At 38.8% G+C, this 23,925-nt stretch overlaps 1 protein-coding gene across 1 annotated transcript in view; it reads left to right on the top strand.

Annotated features, from left to right (window-relative positions):
• TNRC6C (trinucleotide repeat containing 6C) overlaps positions 1-23,925 on the top strand; it is a 96,583-nt gene that overhangs the window by 24,229 nt on the left and 48,429 nt on the right. Inside the window, exon 3 of the mRNA XM_019472110.1 lies at positions 13,549-13,875. The gene's annotated coding sequence lies outside the window, so the exon portion shown is untranslated. The remainder of the gene's footprint in view (positions 1-13,548; positions 13,876-23,925) is intronic.

Raw genomic sequence — 23,925 nt, 5'->3', positions numbered from 1 at the left:
ACGGTGTAATTCTTTACTGTGTTACCAAATTGTTGAGATTATGTGTTTGTGAGACTTGTATCCTGTTGGTGGACTGGAACTTAACTGATGGGGTTGCATTGCCTGGAGCAGCGCTTAGGAAGGGTTTGGAGGGTGAGAGCAGATGTGAAGGAGGGAGCCTTACGACGAGTCATGCCTGTGACTTGTTCCTGATATGTAAAATGGTGTAATTCTTTACTGTGTTACCAAATTGTTGAGATTATGTGTTTGTGAGACTTGTATCCTGTTGGTGGACTGGAAGTTATGTGTGTTTGGCTAGTGGGTCTTTTTAAAATTAGTTGGTGAAGTTTAGATGTTTCTAAATACTCTGGGAAGGAATACAAGATGTGAATTCTCTAGCTGTGAAGAGGGCTGAACTCGCTTTATAGGAAAGTCTTATATCAGAAACCTGAAAAAACTCTGCAAATGTTTCTAAACGCTAGCTGAGCAATCCCTCTCTTCATTCAGAGCTGCCCGCTCACTTCGTTGTAGAGTAGAAGTTTCTTGCACAAGCTAAGTCATCTCAGCAATGACTTATCTCCCTTCTGTCCTTTTTAGACACTTCTTAATGCTGTTGTTTCTTAATGCTATTAACATGAGTGATTAAAAACTTCAAATAGCTTCATTATTTTCCTTTTTTAATAGGCAAGTTGGCTTTCTAATGTCGGTGTATTGTCCTGCTCTGGAGGTGGGAATTGAGTTTACTCAATTCAAAGCTAAATGTATGATGACATGTTAAATGAAATATTCCTGTGCTGAAATGTCAGAGGCTTCAGGACAAATGTAGTCTAGAGACCAGCTTCTAGCAAGATGTATTTATTTATTTATTTGTCGTTGCTTTACAATGGGCGCATATTTGGACAGGTCTGTGTGTAGAGAGATGTACATAATAAATACTGGTATTTGAGTTACATGAATTCATAAATGCGGCTTCACTGCACTGATTATGATTACAGTCACCTGTAAATTGGAGAACTATCGCTTAAGAGAAAACAGACTAATTGTTAAGTCTTGAAAGTTACCATCTGTTATCAGTTCACATCCTGAAGGAATGTAGCTATGATAATTTAACTGTTCCATTACCCAGAATCTTGATTGTAGCTTGGACTTTAAAGTTTGAGGTCTGATGTATGTGGTCCAATTTCCATTCATCAATTAGGCCATGGAAGACCCATGTGTGTGCACTCAGAGCCTTCAGTAAACATGAGAGAGTTTGGCTTGCAGTGAAGGAGCATCATATTTGCTTTGGATTATCAATCTATTGTTGATGACAACCTATCAACCTAATTAGCTGTACCATTTTTAATGGCACAGCTAATTAATTGTGAATTTAAAATTAAAATTATAATAGGTGCTAACATGGAGGAAAGCAGTGAAGAAAATATTAAAGCTGTTGGAAAGTATAAGTATTCTTCACAAGACTGCCACACACGAAACCAACCTGAATAATGTAGAATGGGATTGAAGAAAACTTTTAAAAATACACGTTGAATCACACAAACCAGGTTTTGTATCTTTCTCTCAAAAGAAATATTTGGCACCCTCTCTGCTGACAGATCTGAAAGAAAAAAATGTAGATGCTGTTCAAGAAAGGGAAACAAAATCTAGTACCTGAGCTCTGAAGTATGCAAGGATCTATGTTTTTAGTAGGAGTTTCTCCAATTCTTAAGAGAAAAATTAGATTTGTGAATATAGAGTTGTATCAGTAGAGTTGGGCTAGGACTGTTTGCTGCACAGAAGTTCTGCAGCAGGGTGGGCTGTGATGGGCTTACGAAGAGGATGCAAACCCATTTGTGGTGGAGGGATAAAATGTCATTTGGTATTGATACAGTTTCAAGTTAACGTTAATCAAGAACAAAATGGAGAGGGTCCGGACAAGTGGGGCTGATGAAGAAAGAGCACATCTTGAACTTATGTAAAAAACAGCAGAAGCTGGAGAGAGTGCTGTGACTATCAACCTGAGAGAAAAATTATTTCTTTGTCATGGCTGAGGGAAGTGGGAGAACTTAGTAAGATGGATTTGGAGCTCCATTTTACATGTAGGATTGTAGAAAATCATGCTAGAAAGGTTCTTGAGAGGTCATCTATTCCATCCTCTTGCCCTGAGACAAGATCACCAAACCTGTATCATGTCTGTAGATAATCCTTAATCATTCTTACTGTTAGAAATGTAAATCTTAATCTCCCTGGCTGCTATTTAAACCCAGCAAGTCTTGTCTTATTCACTGTGGGATGCAGCAAATTATTTCCTCCTCTTCCCTTGTATATTTTTCTTTTTTTGCTTTGTGTACCCAGTGTCTTCTAGACTGAACTACTACTTTGCCTTCTGTCTGCTGTGGTAGTTCATGTTTCCAGATTTCCATTTCCTTTGTACTCTTTCCAGGTGGTCCAGCTCTTTCTTGAAGAGAGATGGTCAACCCGTGGGTACAGGCAGTGCTTTAGTAAAGGCTCTAAGATGCCAGACTGAAGTAGAAGGGTTAGTTTGAGCCTCATAGCTGATTATTTATTCCATTACAACACTTGTCTTCTTACAATAGCCTGATGTTTCTACTTCTCTTTGGTTTGTGGTCTGCTAAAACATTGCATCTTTTTCTGCAGAACTGCTATGGGGTGAGCTGTTTGTTGTTCTGCATTTAATTCTTCCTGCCTAATGATGTGACTTTCCTTACTGAATTGCAGTCGCTTTTTTCACACCACTTTTCCAGTTTATCATTGATGATTTCTGATCCTATCACGCAGCAATCTGATCACCCCCATCTTTCTTTCTCCGTGGCTTGGTGTCATTTGCAGATTTGATAAGGATATCCTCTAGTCCATCCAGTTGTTAGCGAAAATATTGAACAGCGTAGGCTCAGATCAAGTCCACGTGGAATCTATTCTGAAATATACTTCTGTTTTGACAGCAAACCATTGATTCTCCCAGAGAATATTTCAAGTAATTTTACATTTAGCTCACATTTCCCCAATTTGCTTATGACAATATCAAGTAAGAATTTCATGTCAGAAACCATTACGAAGTTAAGATGTATAGAGTGAGCTTTGGATGGTGGGACACGGATGCAATATGTGAGAAGACAGGTGGAATTTGTTTGAACTGAAGCAGATGACTGGGTCTGAGTGGAGGGAGGAACAAGAGTGTCAGGGTAGGAGTTGGGGTCAGCTGGATTTGTGGATATACCGCTCTAGAGTCAAAATAAAGAGAGGTACGTGGTGGATGAAGTCCTGAATGTTTCTCTGTTTCAGACCTTTGCATAAAGCCAACAGTTAAGAAGGTAACACTTGTAATTAAATGAATTAGGAAGAAAAACAGAAGATGAGAAAAAGATTATAAGAGCTAACAAGGGACAGATTCATGGCGCTGTCAAACGTTTCTGATAAAGCGGGTGTATTAAGACACCAAGTTCTAGCCAAGGAAATACCATTCGAAACCTCAGAAGCTCTTACAGCTCAGTTTAGAGAGACAGAAGTTAGCTTGAGAGGTGCTGGGGAGAGGGACAGAGTTACGAAGACGAGTGGGGGCAACGGTGGGTTTATTAAGACAAGCTTGAAACATGCATATGCTGTCAGGACCCTAGGATGCAGAGATAAGAGAAGAAGGGTAAGAGGGTGAACAGTATGAGTGTGGGTAGGGAAGTATGTGGAAAGAATGTGGAATTACCTGAGAAGGCACGAGGACTAATAGAAAACAGGTCACAAACTTTTGTGCTAGTGATTTGGAGAGGTTTTGTTTGCATGGCCTCCTGATGCATGCAGAAAGAAGGGCCCTTACATTGTACAGCTATTGTATGTTTTTCCATCAGTAACTGAGGCGGTATCTGTTTAAAATGTATTAATTTAAATACTTACATTCCTCCATTATTCTATGATTTATGAAGCTACAATTTGTTTAGTTTTTCCTGTTAATTCCTGTTAATTTTCCCCAAAAGATTTCTACTCTTTTCGTCCTTGATACAGAATTTGTCAATATTAACGTCCGCAAAAATAGTGCAGACTTGTAGTTTTAGAGACACTTTATATAAAACTATGGAAAAATGCTCTAATAAATACATTTTCTGGGTATGTTTTTTGGCCTAGTTTCTTATGGAAATGAGGCTTATGAGATTGGGTTGTATTTCTGTCTCGGTCTCCCCATGTAGCTTTAGAAATTCCTGGCCGATCCTGACCAAATTTGGTAGGAGGTCCACAGAGGTTCCTTGAGGTGTGCAGCTGGGTGCACGACAGTGCCTTGGCTAGTGCCATTACTTCCCTTCCCCACCTATCTGCTGAGGTCTTGAGGAAAGTCTTTAATGTGAATTTAATGGTTATCTATTCTGGTTAGCCTGCCAGCTGGCCAGTCAACCAGCGGGGAGCTTTGAACAAGCCACGGTACTGTTAACGCCAATGTCTGTTTAAGAAAAGAATGTTTAGTACTTCAAAAATTGTGAAATGCAACCAAATGGAATACACTTTCCAGCTTATTTTAATATTTACATGGTTCTGGTGGACCCAGGAATGAAGATGAAAATAAAACTTTTAATTTCTAAGAGGTAATACGGAAGTCTCACTCTTGGGAAGATGATTTGCGACTGGCTTGTCACTGTGGGCCCTATAAGTTATTATGATTTCCTCATAAAATATTGGTTTCCCACAGATGGTTGTAAAATCTTCCTGGATGACATAGTTTCAAAGGACGTTTCCCAGCATCAAAATTAGGAATTAATTTTTGACTGAACCACAATCCACTGAATAGAAACAAATAAATTTCAGCGTTTACTATATATCAATTTATGGTGGGTAGTTATCTGCTAACTTCATGCAATGATCATATGTCTGAATATAGTTTTAGAATAAATTATGTCATATCTTGATGAAGGCTGTGAAATGTGCAGATCAGAGTGGGAGCTGCACAGTGGGGTTTGAATTCATCCTAGCATGGATACCTTCTCACGCAAAACCAGAACCATTATTTATGCTTAGAAAGCTCCATCAGCCAATGAACATATTGGTAAACATGACTTTAAAACTACTCCAAAACAAGCAGGAAAGCCCTCACCTGTAGGTATTTCCCGAACAAAATGTCTTTCACAGAATCAATTTTTAAAAACTATTCTTTCTCCTGTTGTTGTAAAAGGACTTTTCAAATGTGATTGGGGTATAAGCTGGTGCAGTTCTGGATGGGTGGATGTGTATTCAGAGCTTTGATTTCTTTTTCTTTTCTGGAGTTGTAAGCTCTGGCTGTTCTAATTAATTATGCAGTGTATAACAATGCATCAAAATACTAGTTTTAATCAGTTGCCATTTAGGTAATATATAAGCAATAGCAATTATTAAGAATTAAAGCTGGTTTCTGGAGGCATGAGGCTGAGAGTGGCTATATGACCACACCATACACCATCACTCCTCCTAAAGCAGAGAGAAGACTGGAGCAGGGATGAGGGATTAGATAGTACATCTTTTCAAGGAACTTCCTTGGTTATCTCCTACCACTAAATTATACAAAGCTGAGTTACTGGAGATGGTTGAGAAATCCAAACAAGTGTTTTAGAGGTTTTCCATGAACTTTGCAGCTTCGTGTTCATTCCTAGCCTGACTTCAAATTTCCTGGCAAAAAAGTCGAGTTCTATATCGAAGGTCTAAGTTGGTAGAAGTGAAAGGAGTCTGTAGAGACTGTCAGGAAAGGTGGGTTATGGTGAGAGGTTTTAGAAGTGGGATGTTGAAAGACTTAGGGAAGGAGGCAGGAAACGTTGCAAAAGTCAAGGGAAGGAAGCGGAGAGGAAACGTCTGGAAGGGGAAGCAGGAGAAGATGCACTGTGGTCAGTTAGGAGGTCAAATGGAGGAGGAAAAGACTTTGCTCTTAGTATTAAATAAATGATATGTTCAGGAATTAGTACAAAATTGAAGCATTTCTTTAAATAAATGGTGTTAAAGTTCTAAGGCCATAATAATGCATATATTTTTACTTTTAACCCTGAATGTGGGCTTTGATGTCAAACTGCAGCTTCTGGTTACATTTTGAAAGCCATTATGAGTACTATTGAAAACTAGTTTTGGGATTACTCTTGGCTTTAGACTAACTTTTCTGCAGTTTTTTCCCGGGGAAGTTTGTGTGCTTGGGGGAAGGGAAGATCCAGGCAGAAAATTACCCACTTTTATATAGAAGCATTAGGAAGTAGGTTTTTATGCAATACTTTACTGAAATACCTTTACTTTTGCCAGTAGATGTCACTGTGGATAAAAAATACCAGCGCTTAGTAGACAAAGGAGGTAATTTGCTAAATGAAAATTCATCCTTTGAAAGTAGATTGGGGGGGCAACAATTTTCTCCTAAAGAAAGCCTTTTTTCAGCATATAAAAATGGATTTCTTACTAATCAGGATGTCTATTTTTGCCTGCTACAATCCTGTATTATTTGGTTATCTTCACCTGACTTAGGTAAGTTCATGGCTTTCTGTCTGACTTCAAAGGGGGTGTCTGTGTATGAGCGTGCTCCTGTGCAGCTTTATTTTGAAAGCATTTAGTGTTCAGAGGTTGCTTTAGTAAGCACCAGTTGTCGCTACAGTGTGTATGTGCGGGGAATTGGACATGGAGGAAGTGGCTTCATTAAGGTTGATTTGGAGGGGGGAGCAAGATGAGAAAAAAAATTGCCCATATGATTGGCTGGGAGAATAGCTCTGAATTATGGGATCCATCTGTTTCCTGTAATGAATTCATAAACCCATCAAACAATGACCTGAACGAATTGCTGAAGGAAAAAAATAATACACTGGCATGATATGTTTAACGCAGTGAGGCATTGGCATTGTATAATCAAAAATTCTTCTCACATCCAGCACTTTGTAATGGAGCTGCTGTGTTTAATAGAAGCTGTAAATAAATCCTGTCACAGTAGCAGCCAAGAATGCATTTCTGGGTTTAACTGTTTCTCTTCTGGAATGTCTGGTCCTTGAAGGCTTTAGAAATGCAAGTTTTATAGAGCTGGAGTGGGGGATTCTGAAATATAGAGAAATGTTAATGAGGTGAATGAAAGGAAAAAGCTGCCATAAATCAGTATTATGTGGCTTAACCAGTTTCTTTCATTTATGCATGTTCTTTCCTTATGTCATAGAAATGTACTTAAAAGCTATTGTTGTAATTGAAATCTGTTAGACTGATCCTATTCATTATATTAATAAAATCCACCTACAATTGCTCGTAACACTTTTTTATGCAGTTGGGATTCCTGAGATTGTAATCATCAAAAAGCATATGGAGTAATTATTGGATTTGTTTGGGTAAAATTGGATTAAGAAGTTTAGATACCATTAAATACTGATAATTATTACAAGCAAGCTCATTGTTTAGTATATGTATAGCTCTCAGAATGTAGAATAAGCAGATACCCATCACAAACATCTTAAGAACAAGCAATCTCAAGGCTTTTATTTTACGCCTTTAGTTGTATTTTTGCAAGAGGCTTTCTACTTAAATGTTTTAGCTTTAGCTCTTTAATCATGTGCCAGTTATGAAAATCACTTTGTATTAAATCCTTTCCCCCACACATTTTAAATAATATTTTTAGCATTAAGGCAAATTTAGCCATAAAGGCTACATTTTAATTTCTGGATTTCAAACAGCTGCCCACATAACATTAGCCGTGACAGTGTGTTACTTTCAGGTGAAAGGGTAGACAGGCTGCTCCTTCAGGGACTGGCAAGGTCTCTCTATAGATTGGCAGGCTGGCCCTTGGGGCTGATTAAATGTATAGCGCACAGAGCATCAGTGTTCTAGGCAGCCCCCGCTGACCACAGGCACTGCCGTGCTGCATGCAAAAGGTTGCTGTCTGGTTTGCTTTTAGCCTGCAGTTTGCTAAAATACGATGTCTTTGTACGTTGTGTGTTCTGCAAGGGATAGCCATCATCTCAAAATACATCCGTTGTAGGAAGGAGCGTGTCCAAATGGTTTATAAAGACGGTCTTAGAGCAAATATCATATGACAATTAATAATTAGGAAATCTAATGTAGACACTTAGAACGGTAGGTGCTTCTCACAGTGCATATCAAATGAAAATTGCTGCTTAAACGTTGCTGAAGATGACTTTAATAAGTAGCTGTTTTTTCAAAGAATACAGTTCTGTTGTGTTTGTAACATATATTCTCCAAATATTATTGCTGTATTTGAAGTCTAAATTCGAAGGCTAAATTCTAGCCTGATACGAAGCTGGAATTTGGGAATCAAGCCCACTTCTATGCTGTTGTTCACTTTTTGCTTTATTTCCTGTCAATGGTGTAATTAAATGGTTATTTTCCAGCTACCATGATTGTATGTATACACAGTATTCTTGCAAGAGCTTCCATTTAACTCATCTTAAAGAGATTTTCATATAAAAAACCCTCCACGTTGCTATGTTGATTAGTGAAAAAACAGTATTTTTAATAGGCAGAAATATTATTCTAAAGTAGTACAGTGTGTCTGAGAGTTTGATCTTTTTGTTCTTTTTTTCTCATCTATGATTCAGATATTTAGAGGGAAACAATATTTCTAACACTGAAATTGGGTTTTACTGGCCACACCTTTGTGATGAAGCTGCTTTGTTAATTTACATTAAAGCAAACGTTGTGTACTCTGTGACTTAGGTTAGTGATTTTTATTTATATATATATATATATATATGCATGCGCGAAAAAGTTCTGAGAATATAATGCTTCTTAAAAAGCAGCCTGCCTTGCTCTCTCAAATATGTTTCCAATTAATTAGTATTCCTTAAGAAAATCTCAGGGCCAGATAAATATCGACTCCATTGGCATTGTGCCAGCTGATGGTTTTAAGTCTCTTATATACTTATTTAATTCCATGGAAAAATCATTTCTCAGTTTAAAAAATAAGGAAATCAAAGCACACTCTGGTTTTTCACTTTGCTATGCGGTCGTCCCTTCCACGCTTTTCCCCCAGCTGATCAGGACCTTGGAGTACTTCAGCATTTGATGGCCAGAGCTGAGCTGGCTTGGTGAGAGACGTTGGGGTGGCAATGTGGGGGAGCAGTCCTCATCCCCACCCGGCTGCCTCCTCCTGCCTGACCCCTGTTCCTCCTCTTCCCTGGTGTTCCCTCTGATCTGCTGGCACCAGGGTTTGTGTGGCTAGTCCGTATCCAAGCTGGAGAAACTTTCTGGCTGAAATGGGTTTAGTATTTTTGGTAGAACAGACTATGTCTGGAGTGCTCTTTCTGAATCGTGTAGCCACAAGCAAATCACGTACAGCTTCATCCTTTGCAGAAGTACTGAGTACTTGAAATTTCAGTGTTGGTAAATGCTTACATCTCTAATAATAATAGTAGTAGTAGGTAAATGCTTACATCTCTGTAATAATAATAATAATAATAGTAGTAGTAATAGGTAAATGCTTACATCTCTGCAATAATAGTAGTAGTAGTAATAATACCCCAAGATCTCTAATTTTCCCATTTCCGCTCTCCATCTCCCAAATGAAATGGAAACATACACTTTGTTCAAAAAGATAAAAAGTGATACTATTTTAATTATCCTTTCAATGTGGCAAAGCAAGCAAAACTAAGCAGGAGTTGGCTTTTGGTACAGTTTCAAGTCTGGACAACAGGCATTTAGATATGCGCATACACAAGTCTAAGGTGGTGCAGCCTTCCCAATCCCAGGATGATGGCTGGTGAGAGCCTGAGCCCGAGCCTGTGTTTTCCGCGCAGCAGGTTTGGTACCTGCCAGACAGGCGGTGGTGGTGACCCGCAGAAGCTGTGTGTGCCCCTGTGGCAGGCTGTCCAGAGACCTGGAGAGACGTTCGTCTCCAGAGGGACTGCTGCTCAATGAGAGGATCAGCTTAATTCAAAGGTTATACTACAGTTTTTTTTAAAGGCCAGGTGGCATGGTCAAGTCAACAGGACTTAAAAATAGACCCATTAAAACCAAATAATATTTTGTATCATGTGGGTGACAGGTTTATTTATATTGTGGAAACAGAATAGTTTTCACATGTTGAATATGCTAATTTGATACTTGAAATGAATTATTCTGCATTTCGTGACAATTTTCATCTACTTTTTTAATTGTCAGAGTTAGGATAAACTGTTCGTTTCCAAAGCTGGTGGTATATCTTGAAAAGGCAAAGAAGGTTTTATTCTTTGCTCTTCAGATGTTACTGGTACTTTTTAATTTTTTTATATTCGAAGTTCCTTCCTTGTTACAGAAATAAGCACAGGTGAAATTGTTTAGGCTTCCAAAATAAGTGTCTTGGAGAAACAAAGTGCTGATGGTTGCTGTCCAGCTTGGCATATTTTTGCTTGTGCAAGTCCCTGCTCGCGTTTAAACCACCCTCGCCGCTACCTTGACACCCGTCCACTGCTTCTGCTGTGGAAGTCGATCAGTTTTCAGGTCTGTCAAAGCCTGGAGAGAGGCCGAGCGCTGGTTTTGTAGCGCGTGTATAACGACATGAGATGCAATTTTGCACTTGTTGGACATGCTCGTGATGAGCTGGAGGAATACTTGGTTCTGTGCGTGTAGGAAGCCCAAAGGGTTTCCTCTGGGCGGCCAAGCAGCTTTGGTAAACACTGCCAGGTGAGTTGAGCAAATTCCCTGACATGCACTGCCATCCCCAGCCAGCACCGTGCTGCTCTGCTCCTGGTACCCCAGCCCCGACTCCCTCGTGGCTGTTCCCAAAAAGACCCGGCACTGCTGACCTCTCCGTGCCAAGCTGTGCGGGTAAATTCTGCTATGCACCAGGGTGGGTCTGGTCTGCTTATTTCAGGCAAGTTTAGTATGGGGCATATCAAATGTATGCCTGGAGTGCAAATGTAGAAGACTAGGGTGTCCTGAAATGTGTGATGTGAAGGTTTAGGTAAAGACCACGAGAAAACAGAAGTTTTGTGCAAGTGCTGAATAAGCTGGTGGGTCAGGTCTTTTAACTAGTTTTATGGGAGATCATTAGAAGCCTGAAAACTTATGCTTTCATGGCTATAGGCAGTGTGATTTGATGTTAATATTAGCAATGTCACAGCCAAAACTGGATAACTGCTGAACTAAAAAGGCGGTGGGTGCTCTAGATGGGTGCAGTAGCTTCCCATGCAGTTTAAATGAGCAGTCTGTTCAATACTAAATTGTCACATCTCTGTGCTCCTCCCTCCTGTTTTAAAGCATATGGAAGATTTGTTACAGTAAGGAATAAAAGGTTCAAATACTGTAACAGGCAATGCATTTTGCCTAAGCAGAGAATAACCAGAATTTATCCTTATTTTTAAAACTTAATGCTGTTTTAATTCCAGTAGTGTTTATAGGATATTGTATTTTGTCCTGGTAGTAAAGCAGCAGCTAACACTATGGAAAAGGAACAGTTGAGACGCTACTATGTTTAAAGGTTTTAGACTTGAAAGATTTAAGAAAAGCTTGTATTACTTCTGTGCGGAAATACTGATGTACAAATAACCGTATAAATTTATTTCCCTGCAATGTAAACTTTAGCCACAAATTTATGTCTTCAGCATATCCTATAGACTGGTCAATACATTCATTAAATCGGAGAGAAGATAAGGTTTGTTGAGGTTTTCTTTCTGTCCTAGGGTGAACTGGTTGGCTGGTTTGGTACCTGTAACGGATGTGGTCTGCACAGACTGGGGAGTTAGTACCTTTCTTTGAAAGACAAAACCTTTTTTATCATTAAAGGTAGTGCTAATGTTGATTAAAATAATGCTCACGCTTTACACATTGGAATCCATTTTGCAGCTGAAGTTGACTGCTTCTTACTACAGATGAGAAGGTTTTCCTTTAGTCACTTGTGATACGTGGAGAACTAATGGTATAGTCTTGTTTGTCCTCGTGCCCATTCACTTGTGTTCTTGCAAATGTGTGGCTTAGTATAAAACTGAAATGTGGTTTACTTTTTTCAGTTACTACATTTCAGGGTCAGTTTAGAAATGAGAAGTGCTTTGCAGGGAAACACTTGTTAGGTAACTTTGCAAAGTGCGGCAATGGTTCTTGTGCTTTTCAGTGGGATATGAAAACTTCGTGGTTTTGTTAAAAACAAAATTAAAAATTAATTAAAATTATTTTTATTATTATTATATTAATAATGTAATTATTGTTATTATAATAATTTAAATTATTATTAAGTTAAAAAGTATCCCCCCGAAATAGCCTTGTTATGGTAAAAGAGTTGTGTAAGTCATCCACTCTTTCCAATGAAAGGAACTAATTATGATCTGAGTTTTAATCATAACTTTTGAAAACATAAACCACGTATTTTTGAAGTCCTTAAAAATTATTTATTGAATAAATCGCCTGTGAGCATAATTTTCTTTTTAAGTCCCAATACATAGAACATATTTGTGCATCATTGTAGGTACAAAGTACTTGCACATGTGTCTACAAATTGGTTAAAGCAGGAGTAACACAAATTAATCTTTACTTGAAAACCCCCCCCCCAATGTACACTCCTTTTCAATTGAATTAATTTTCTGAAATTCAAATTTCACAGCATGCTACTTTCTGTGTCCTAATAACTCTTCCAGTTTAAAAAAAAAAAAAAAGAGTTACTCTGTGCCACTATTTCTTATTTAATAATTTTTTTCCCCCTGCACATTATTTGAGCATAACAACAATTAATTCTAGCCATCCTTTTATTTATTGGGCTTTTATTTACTGTTTTAGGGTAAGTGTTCCTAGACATCTGGTTTTGAAAACAATCCAAGATGTTTTAGAAATGCTGGAAGTGAAAACATCTAAGAAGTAGTTACTCTGTGCCACTATTTCTTATTTAATAATTTTTTTCCCCCTGCACATTATTTGAGCATAACAACAATTAATTCTAGCCATCCTTTTATTTATTGGGCTTTTATTTACTGTTTTAGGGTAAGTGTTCCTAGACATCTGGTTTTGAAAACAATCCAAGATGTTTTAGAAATGCTGGAAGTGAAAACATCTAAGAAGTTTTTTCACTTGCTCCCTTGTAGAGTTAATAAGAAGAAAAACACTGATTTCCTAGTGTTGTACTTTCCTAAATCACGTTTACTGTAAGCACCCAGACACACACATAGACATTTGCATATGTGGGAGCCATCTGAGTATTGACATGAGCTTGGTTGTGTGTATATAGATTGCTCCGTCTTCAGCCTATATGCTCTCCCCCATAGTAAACAGCTTCTCTGTTGTGTGCTGCTGACTTCTGGTGCAGCCTGGGAAGCGGGAAGTGTGTGAGATAAGGCCCGGGGGTTTGCAGTTAAAAAAAGACATGTAGGCTCTCACAGAGTTGGGTGTGAAGCCTTTATCAGCTGTGTTGTGGTACATAAATTTTTACTGCCGTACAAAATCAGGTTTTTTAGACGTAGATTTCAAAATTGTTATATAAAATGTTTTGGGAGGCTACATAATAGTAAACTAGCCCTGAGTTCTGGTCGTAAGACTTTTCTGTTTAGAATACATTTTACGTATTTTATAGTCCATGTTTTGCCGACTCTTTGGGAGACTGAAAAACATTATCCATTTGCTCAGTTACAGAAAAAAAACACCCACAACTTTTCTGATATTAAAGGCGTTTCTGTTCTTGTCTTTTTTACGTAGTGCCAGAACCTATTAAGACCAGTTTAAGCCAGCCCCAACCTGCCGGTACCGGTACCAGTACTTCCACCAGCACTATCACCAACAGCAACAATGGCAAGCGTGCGTCTGCTAATGGGCAGCAGCCAGCTGCGTCCCGTTACCTGCCTCGTGAGGTGCCTCCACGCTTCCGCCAGCAAGAACAGAAGCAGCTCCTAAAGCGGGGTCAGCCACTGCCTACCGGGACTCTGACCGGCACCAGCCCAGCACAAGGTACTGGACAAGCAGGGGCAAGTCCTCCTCCGCAGCAAGGAGCAGGTGGACAGCATCATCCCAGTAAGACCCAACCAGGTAAGACTCGAAACCCGGTGGGATATCGACTCGTTCTTCATGTATTTATGCCCTCCGCTGTCAGCACGGGTGTTGCAAAAACTTAAGGAATGTTAAGAATTGTCTTAAAAGAACGGGATTTAAAGTGACGTGTATGCTGTTGCGCTTCTTCTTACAGAATATATTATGTCATTTCTAGGATCCAGTTCTAGAAGGTTTTCTCATTTATTTAGGTGCTCAGACCTGTGGGGTCTTTTTCCAGGTTTTTTCTGTTTCTTTGATAGTTATAATGGATATGATCTTCAGGACATTCAAATATTTCTTTAGCGATCATTCTTACAGAAGCATTGTTAATTTGGGTATTTCTAAGTTTTTGACTATCATTTTGGCAATTTTAATGTTCTTTAAAGAGAGCTTTGCATATAACTATATGTAAATAAAAAATAGGAACTTTGTTTATGTTGTGTTGTGACACTTTTATGCCTTTACTTGCTAAATTGTTATTTGAGCATTATTTCACATGAGGAAAATAATATTTTGGGGAAAGTAGTTCGGTATCTTAGGCTTTTCTACCACTTCGTTCCATCCTTTGCAGATAGACACACCGACCTTCTTTTGGCTATTGGAAATAGCATATTGAGGAGTAAGTCTCTTAACTACCTTTTTTCTCTTGAAGCTGTTGATGAGAAAATAAGAAGCAGCTCTCTTCTTATTTGTCCTTCTGTGCTAGAGATCGTGTAACTTTTACAGTGAAGATGAGCTTAGTCAGTAATTGGTATAAATCACCTTCTTCATCACTGCTGTATATGTATGTTGTGTTAGGCAAAGCAGGGAGTGTTCTAAGGTACAGTTACCTATGGCTTAGAAAAAGTATTATGGTCTAAGTCACAAGGGGGGTTTTGATATCTTGAATAGTAGCAATTTCTGTATGATCTCAAGTGTTGCTCATTATCGCTCACTAATGCTGTCAGACATCACAAAATTTGGATCTGAACTGTCTGCAGTTTTTCCCTTTGGGCATTAGTGAATCTTCCACTATTTTTGCTGTACTTGCTGTTGTGATACTGAACTCCAGCAGAGAAAATTATTTGGTGTTGTCCTTAGAAGTTTTAGTTAGATGAGAAAATCACCTCTCTCAGAAATTACAGCTTTTATGGTTATCGAGATGCATTTGAAAATATTACCCAACTACTCCCCAGAAACACAGATCTGAAAAGGCAGAATAAAACAATTGTTTATTTACTTAGAATGTCGGGTTTTTAGGGAGGCGAAGAGGTTCTACTTCTGTATTCTCGAGTATTCGGCTTTAGTGAGATGGAAAGTAATGAGTTCCCACCAGTTAGAGCAGCATTCTCATCTTCTTTGCAAATCACAGTTCAGCAGGGATGATGGCTGACATTTATGGCTTCTTTTTGATTTGGAGATGTTTGTTAACTGTCAGATTAATGTTCTGTGTTAGATGTATTTACATATATAAATATGTATATATATATTTAGATGTTTATTATTTTATTTTCAGAAATCTATTAATTATTTATGTGGTAGAGACAGATTGACCAACTCAAGTGGCTCAGGCTGGCTGAGGGTCAGTATTGGACTTCTTCCAAGCATCATTATCCATGTATCTGAAACATCTTTGTTTGATCTTTAAGAAACATACTGTAAATCATGAAACGAAGTCCACTGTAAGTCATAACATAATCCATAAAAGAAATTAGCTTGTAAGAGTATAGTACTAGCTGTCTGACTTTGATCTTGCCAGATGCATTTGTACCTTGAGGTTTTAGACTTCTTTTCCGGATTCCTATTTTAAGTTGCTGTATAAAATAAGCACTTGTTTCTGTAGTTTGTCAGCCTGGCAACTATCAGCCGATGTTTTACACTGTTGAATTAGTTTGCTTTTTTACTCTTTTGCTACTTTTCTGTCACCATTGGAAAAATTCAGAATACAGTAAAAGCTAGTACACATGGGAGGAGGAGGAGGAGTGCAGCAGCTCCTCTGCTTCATATTATATTCCGTATTGCACAAAACAAGTTAACCCATATCGAATTCTTAGGAAAAGTATTACTTGAGAGCAATTAGTGCACAGAGTAAAATTGTCAGGTTGTTGTTTACTATGTAAAGTCAAAACAAAAGTTTTTAAAGGCGCCTGAAAATCAGTGTTCAGTTCTTGAAGCAGGGAAGAGAACCTTAGACAAGCTAAATGCTTGGCTAGTTTTGTCTACTGACAGCAAGAGGTTGTGCTTTGAGTCTTAAATGGTTGCCCTTCCGTATAGAAAGAACTTGCTGAATGCTAGAGATCATTTATTCCTCTTTCCAGCAGGTGGAGCATCAGTTCATTTTCTAACTACAAACAGTTACAGGAGGAAAAAAATAAATCTATCTAGCTTAGTTTATAACCACGACAGCTGTGCGCCTGGCTGCTTTGCGAGGCCGAGAGAGGAATATAGCATATCTCACTCCTGAGAGACCTTTGTAGCCATGAAATACGTATATTGACAGTCTTATGTGGTGTCTCATACTGGCTTCGTCTCCACCTTGATGAGCATAAAGAGCAGAGGTAAGAAGAGTATCCAGGGAAGGCCAAAACCTTTTCATCTCAGCTGTTACGATTTGAGTAACTATTAGCCTTAGAAAAAATCTTTGGCTTCTATATCCTGAAAACCTCCAGGATTTAAATTATGACTTTTCCATGAAATTTAACTCAAACTGGGTCATATTTTTGTGAATATGAAAATAAAGAACTTTAAACACGAGTATTCTGACTGAGCAATACGTCGTCAGAAGGAAACTTTTTGCCTTCCTCCTTTTATCATCAGTAGGAACTGTATTCCTTTAAATGTCTGTCTCTGGTTCCCTGGGTATTTCATTTACTAAAGAGTCTTTGCAAGTAAAAGTTCTCTGGGGAAGTGAAGAGAAGGAATAAAATAATCAAAGTTGTCCAGAAGAGTCAGTGTAGGTAACCTGATCCACATATGAACAGGAATTCTGTCTGTCTGACCAGCACCTGCATTGTAGAACAGTGATCACTTCATGAACATTATTAGACGTCTTCAAAGTGTAGAGGCAGTCAATAATACAGCAGTGCTTAGGGCTTTCTCACTCTTTGGTAGCCTGATTGCCTAACCAGAGCTTGTTAGACCTGTGCTGGATTCTGCCCAAGCAAGTCTCCATATGTGGCTTCTTTATACTCATGACGAACAATAGTAACTTTCTTTTGATGGATGACTGGTATTAATCAAAGAGCCAGGATTGTCGCACGCTAGCATCTTGCATCCAGAAGATGCTTAATGTAAATTCATGTCTGTAGCTTTTCTTTTTATAGGGTCATATTCCTTCATAGTTAACTTGAAATTATGCAGCCGTGTTCCTTCCAGGCCGTATTTATAACTACCTGGATACAAGGAAGGCTGTTAGAGAGGCATTGCCAGCTTCTTCACTGTAAAAATCGCACTATTTTATCGCTTTATTCTCTTGTCAGCAGTCTCTGTTATCTACTGCCTTGGCCTATCCAAAACACTTATCAGAACTTTAACTGCAGTGTCATGAATTAAAAAGGATGTTCTGCCAATGTAGGGAAAGTGGGAATTAATGACCACTAATACATTCTTTGTCAGGTTTATCATCTGGAAATATCAGTGAAGTGGATGAGAGTAGTGACTTTTTGTTTCTCTTTTAAGGTAATCTATAAAATATTAACTAGACAAACTGTTAATAGAAGAACTCAAAACATTTCAAATTGCATAGCGTATTTTGGAAATCTTATCCCTTGAAAACAGTCTTTTATTCATTGTTAACTATTATGAAACTATGTTCTGCTTTAGAGCATTTTCTGTAGAATAGTTATTTGTCTGGAACTGTTATCTTGAGCTACAAAGCTTGTTCTTAACATGCCCCCTCTGTAATCCTTTTCAGGATTATACTGAAGGAAAGCTGTATCTGTAATTTATGAGCAGAATTCTAATATCTAGTCCAGTTTGTTATTTTTACTTAAAGATGGAGCTTTTTATCTCTTCCCTCCCCACTTTGTCAACTAAATCCAATAAATGTGGTGCATAGTTAACTTCCTTCATTAAGGTGTGAGGCATTAATGGAATGATCCTTTTGCCATGTGATCTAAAAGAATTAAGGTAATTTCTGGAAACTACCATGGGAGATTAAAAATAGCAAGTAATATATCCTTCTTTGTTTCTTTACAAATTACGAAGTTTGTATAGGAGTCTCCGGGCAACCACTGTGTGTTTGAAGGTTGTAAGAACAAATATCAAAAGAAGTAACCAGTTTTTCTTGAAGATGCCTTTCACTTTTCTGCAATTCAGCAATGTGAAACCAACACCCATCAACTCAAAAGAAATGTACCATGTCCTGCAGGAGTCATGATGAAACTTCTGCCCTTCTTTTGTATTGGCGAGTAGAGTATTTTGTGGAACAGATCCATAACATATGTTTCCAAATTCTAAAAAGAAATGAAAGCAAGTGGTTCATGCAGTAGTCAAAATGAGAAAATGCTCAAGCATTGTGGAAACTGAAGAGTTACGCTTTTAATTTGTTCTATCTGTTGTTTTCTGGGAAGTGAGAATTCGACAGCAGTTAGAGAGATTTGTTTTCCTACTGTGGGCTGATGCCAGATTCTGTGCTGAACTTTTCTTTTCTAGGAAGCTGGAAGTTTTATTTCATGTTTGAAGATTTCTTTAGCTGCAGTTTGCATATTCATGCTTGTGGCATGGAATGTGCGTGTTGAAGTGAGTGTTCTGGGCAGTTGGAAGTTGCTGAGTGCTGTTGTGTGGCCGATTAACTCTTCTTATAAATCTGTTTGTGTTAACTTTGGTTTTGATAATTTTTTTAGGAAGCAAGATTAAAAAAACTGCTTACTGTTAAAATCATGTCTGACAATACTCGTTTCAAACATCTAATCCTTTAACTGTGGGTTACTTTAGAGTTCCTTCTAACAGGGTGATTTTATACGGTTGTAAAGTCAAATTTGGAGAAAAGTTTTAGGGAGAGATAGTATCTGTTCTAAAATGAGTCAGTATAGTTGGAAAACACAGATAAGCTTTGACATACAGTTGTTTCATCAAATCTAGTAAAGCAGCAGTGACCTTCAAGCTAAACGCATATTTGGACAATTGCCCGGTTTAGCTTATTGTGCTTTGCAATAACTGTAGGTGAGGCATGTATATGCAGAAGTAGTTCTGTAGCATATGAATAAAGTCTCATTTCAAAAGTTCAAAATAAGATTTAGCTTGACTTCCTGGAGGCATGGCAAACAGGCTGATTTTTAATGAATAAAGCACATGCGAAAACTGCCTTTATGGAAATGATTGGCTGAACTTTATCTCTTTGGGCCCATATTCTGTAATTCCACTAGCAGAATATCTTTGTTGGCAAAACATTACTGTGTTTTTGCTTTTAGTTGGAAAGTTACAGAATTAAAACAAAAAAATTTAGAAATTGATTTATTCAGGATCTTCCTTAAACAGTGTTTTTCATATGTAATAGTTAACACACTAAATACTATAAAGTAGAAATCAGGGATTAGATAGTATATTTATTCATCTTGTTTGCACACTTTCTATGTCTATAATTTCACACTTTCTATAGCAAATACACTTCTTTAAAAAAGTGTACTACATAATACCTGGAAGATGTGCATTGTTGTATCATGGCTGTTGATCTTGAATGAAGGAACTAGCATGGTGATGTTTCTTTGTAAACACAAGAATTGGCTATTTCTACTACTTCAGTGGAAGGTAACTGTATATCACAAACCCATAATGCTTATCTGCAATAAAACTCCTCACAGCTTTCAATTTTTACATCACTTGACTAGGTGGTGGCCATAATTTGCAGAGTAGTTCACTGTACAGCTCATCACTATGCACAAGGTTCCTGCAATGTGGCTATGTAAAAGTTCTCCTACTAGCGGGATAAAATTTGATGTTACGCCATTTGTTAAAAAATATGGACATTATCAGTATTTTGTTTTGATTAAATCTTTTGCCAATAGTCTCATCGAATTAGTGTTGTACAGGGTTGTTCAGGTACCGCCAGAGGTTGCACGAGTGGTGATTACATTTCTTCCTTCTTGGTTTTTTCCTCAGGGCTTTGTTTAGCATTTGGTAGTGCTTGTAGTCTGGTACATGTCCCTGGAAATTAGGCAGTGTTACCAAAGTTCACAAGTGACAGGTATATGTTTAGACAAAAGGAAGTTAAAAAACATCGTACAAGGACAAAAAAATGTAGCAATTAACACGGAGATGGGATCTGGCCAGTAGGTACCAGTTAACATGGAGATGGGATCTAGCCAGTAGGTACTGTCTGGATGTACTCCTGAGTGATGAACATTTTCTGAAATGCAGTAAGGGGAAAGTCTGTGAGAAGTGAGTCTCAGCTAGTAAAGGGTTTTGTCTCCCATGTGAATTTTCAAAAATTCCATATAATGCTTTGAATATAGATAGAGAAGTAGCAACCGCTGTGTAGCACAAATACAGGCATTATGAATGAAAAATGATGGTAAAAACTCATCAGTAAACTAATCTTTGGAATGAATTTTTCTGCATTGTGTATGTTATCTGACATCAGGCAGCAGAGCATGAAAAATAAATCTGCTGCTTCAAATCTACTTGACAGTGATTAGAATTTTTCACCAGGAGAAGGAAAAATAGAAATCTGTAAAAGGATAAATAACTGAGATGCCTTTATAGTTTTGCTGTCCTCACTTTCAAAGAGCGGGGCTGTGCAAAAACTTCATGACTCAAAGGCCGCTGCTTTTGCTTTGGAATCAGCAGACTTGCATCCTACCTCTAGCTTCACTGTAGATGGCTGTGCTCTAGTGATAGCCAGATACATGAACTGCCCAGGTGTCTGGGGGGGAAAAAAGGTCAGGAGACAAAGAGTCTGGCAAGTTGTTAAAATGTGCAGATGGCAGTTTTCTGACAAAGCGTGTGAAGGGACCGAGTAGCAGGACCTGTCTCTGACGGTGGAGAAGTAAAAGGTGGAAAGCAACTAACTAAGGTCAAAGCGACCAGGAAATAGGAGTTTGGTCCTTGGGAAGAGCAGAAAGGGAGTAACGTCATGTGAAAAGTATCAGAAAGCTGAATTTATACAGCTCAGGAAACAGGTATGATACTACAAGAAACAAATATAAAACAAAGAAGTTTGTAGCTGTTAGGGGAGAAAAAAAAACAACGAACAGAAAGGCAACATTTTCTTAAGTCCATTAGTGAAAGGAAGGCCAAGGGAACTGGTCTGATGTTCAACAGGAAGAACCATTGATAGGTGGCATCAGGAATACTTTTAATGCTTTTCCCTTCATCTGTAATGCCTGCTGGCATTCTTGCAGAGTGTGAGAACTAGAAAACAGAAAGTAAAACAACCGATGTTAAAAGGTGAGAAAGGAGAAACCAGGGAATTACAGATAAGTGATTGTAATCCGCTAAAATGATATTGGAAAAAATAACCGAAGCAGCTATTTCTGTGCATTGCAAGAGAGAAGTACAGAGCTAATGTGGGTTTGTGGGAGCAGGTCATGCCAAAGGAGAGTAGTTCCCTGTCAGCAGTGCAGCAGGCACTGCGAAACGGGAGGGAAAATCATGTCCTAGAAGTTGACTTTGTGCAGCCTTTGACAGTGCCTCAGAAGACTTGTGTGTGTGGTGGTGTAAATAAGTGGGAAGTACAAGATGAAACTATTGCAAGAAGTGTCAGCTTCTTGCAGCTGCTCAGGAAGCTGTAGACAGGGAGTAGCTCTCAGTCCGTACTGGCAAAATGAGAACGTTTTGAGTGAGAGTACAAATTTGTACTCTTTGATATTTGCATCGGTCTTTTGGCTATAAACAACAGCCTTCATAAAATTTTTTAATGATACCAAAACTGGAGAAGAGTGCAAGGCAACTGTAAGACAAAATTACAATATGGAAGAGTGGTAACAAAATTGTGTGATTGAATAAGAAATAAAGAAAAGGGAAACGTTCTTTATTTTGGCCAGAACAGCTCCGTACACAAGTATGGTTATGTGAGTATCATGCTGCAAAAATGGATCTGGAGTTGGTCACAGGGTAAACCAGATTAATGGTGTCATGCTGTTGAAAAGACAACAAGCATACTGAGGGAAATAAACAGTACTGCTTTCCACGAGGCACTTCTGATAAGGCCTCTGAATATTGAGTCCAGTTTGGGGTTTTGTGCCTTCAGAAGGAAGTGAACCAGCTGGAAGAAGAGCAGAGGAATGCAACAGGAATGAGTAGAGATCTTGAAAACAAGCCTTGCAAAGAGTGAAGGAGTTGGAGCTGCTAAGTCAAAGAAAGACTGGAATTAGAAATGCAGAAATACCTAAATGACTGCTGCAAGGAAGAAAATGATACGTTCCGTATGCCTGTGATGGATCAGATAAGAAATAATGGGCTTAAATTTCAACAAGGAAGATCAAGGTTAGACATTAGGAAAAACGTGCCAGTATGAAAGCTATCTTAAGAAGTGAGGTAGAGCACTTCGGAATGTGCAGTCTCCATTGCTGGAGGGCTTCCTTGTTGGGTTGGGCAAATGTCACTTAGTGTGTATCAGGAATAGTTCCTTAGATCAGGTGAGTGGTCTGCATAACCTCTCAAATCCCCCTTTTTAGTCTTCAGGTATCGATAAGGATTTCAAACTTACCAGACTCATGCCCTGTCGAGGCCGCTACAAGATGGAGCACGTGGAAAGGAACAGCCGCTCATCCACCAGCACGGGCTGGACTGGAAGCTGTGCTTTATTTTGCCACCAAACTTTGGTGTGGGCTCTGACTCTTCCTTGGGGTTCTGCATTGCCTTCCTACGTTACCTCTGTCCGGTAAACACAACCCCCTTGAATTAGGTGCCCTTTGTAAGTACCTGCCTCCATAAATTGAAGTAGATTTCAGGGAGTTTACGATATTAATAAGAAAAATAGAAGCAACATGAGAATGTGTCTTATGTTCTCTTCCAGTTTTGACATATCATTTTAACTAATGGAAATTTTAATCATGTATAGCTGATATAAAGGAGTATAATAATCCACAACAATATTTTGACTTTAAAGTTATTGCAAAATTGACTCAAGCTTAGTTTCTAGTTTCAATTGAAACAGTTTTCTGAATGGAAACAAAACCAAACAGATTTGATTTTCATTCATCTGTTGTTTTTAAAATGAGGTTAAACCCGTCCAGTATTCAGAGACTATTGCAAAGAAACAGAGAATAAATGTCTTCAGAAGGAAACCAACTATTTTCAGGAGTACTTCAGTGGAACAGTTCTTGAGCCAAGAATAGCAGCAGCGATTGTGCTTTGGTAGTGAAGTGGCAGCAATTCTGAGAACGCAGCCAAACCTTTAAAGAGACATCAGTTGTGTGCGATCCAGTGCAGAAGGGTGAAACTGCTCAAATGAACACCTGACAAGAATTGAAACAGCAAATTTAAAACGTGCTCCATTTACTGCGTAATTAATATGTATTTGGGGCAGATAGGAGGAGGAAGAACAAGGAAGTGAGAAGGGGAAATAATTGTAAAGGAGTGTATTAGATGTCCTAGAAGTTTGTGTGTAAATTCTCGTTTGAGATTTGTATATAAGCGTTGATAAAAGTTCTCTACGTGTGTTCTCAGGATTTGTAATGATATTTAGGTCCTGAAAACGCTAAGGTTCCCCCCCCTTCTGTTCACAGTCTGTGTGTTCAAATGTCTTAAAGAGAGCCAGCGCTCTCCAGCCTGCGGTTGTTAAAAGATGGTCCCCCCTTCTGCAGGAGGCAGAAAGCACCCGGGTCCGCGCTGCATTGTTTAGGGCAGTTCTTCTCTGCGTTTATAAACAACAGCGCCTTTGATTAATACGCTCTCATGTTTGCCACTTAGATCTTTTTTAGGTAGAGGCAGGGAAGTCATTAAGGGCTTGGCGGGGCGCCAATATACAGCTGGGACTTGGTCTGCCGCTCGCCCGCCAAGCGGCAGGAGCAGTCGTTGGGGCAGGGGGGAGGAGGGCGGGGGGTTTTTCTGGGCTGGGACTTGGTCTGCCGCTGCCAAGCGGCGGGAGCAGTCGTTGGGGCAGGGCGGGGGACGCGGGGCGCGGGG

Source organism: Aptenodytes forsteri, unplaced genomic scaffold, assembly GCF_000699145.1.
Source record: "Aptenodytes forsteri isolate BGI_AS27 unplaced genomic scaffold, ASM69914v1 Scaffold243, whole genome shotgun sequence".
NCBI classification, from domain to species: domain Eukaryota; kingdom Metazoa; phylum Chordata; class Aves; order Sphenisciformes; family Spheniscidae; genus Aptenodytes; species Aptenodytes forsteri.
Note: the sequence above shows the minus strand (reverse complement) of the source record. Positions and strands in the feature narration are given on the sequence as shown.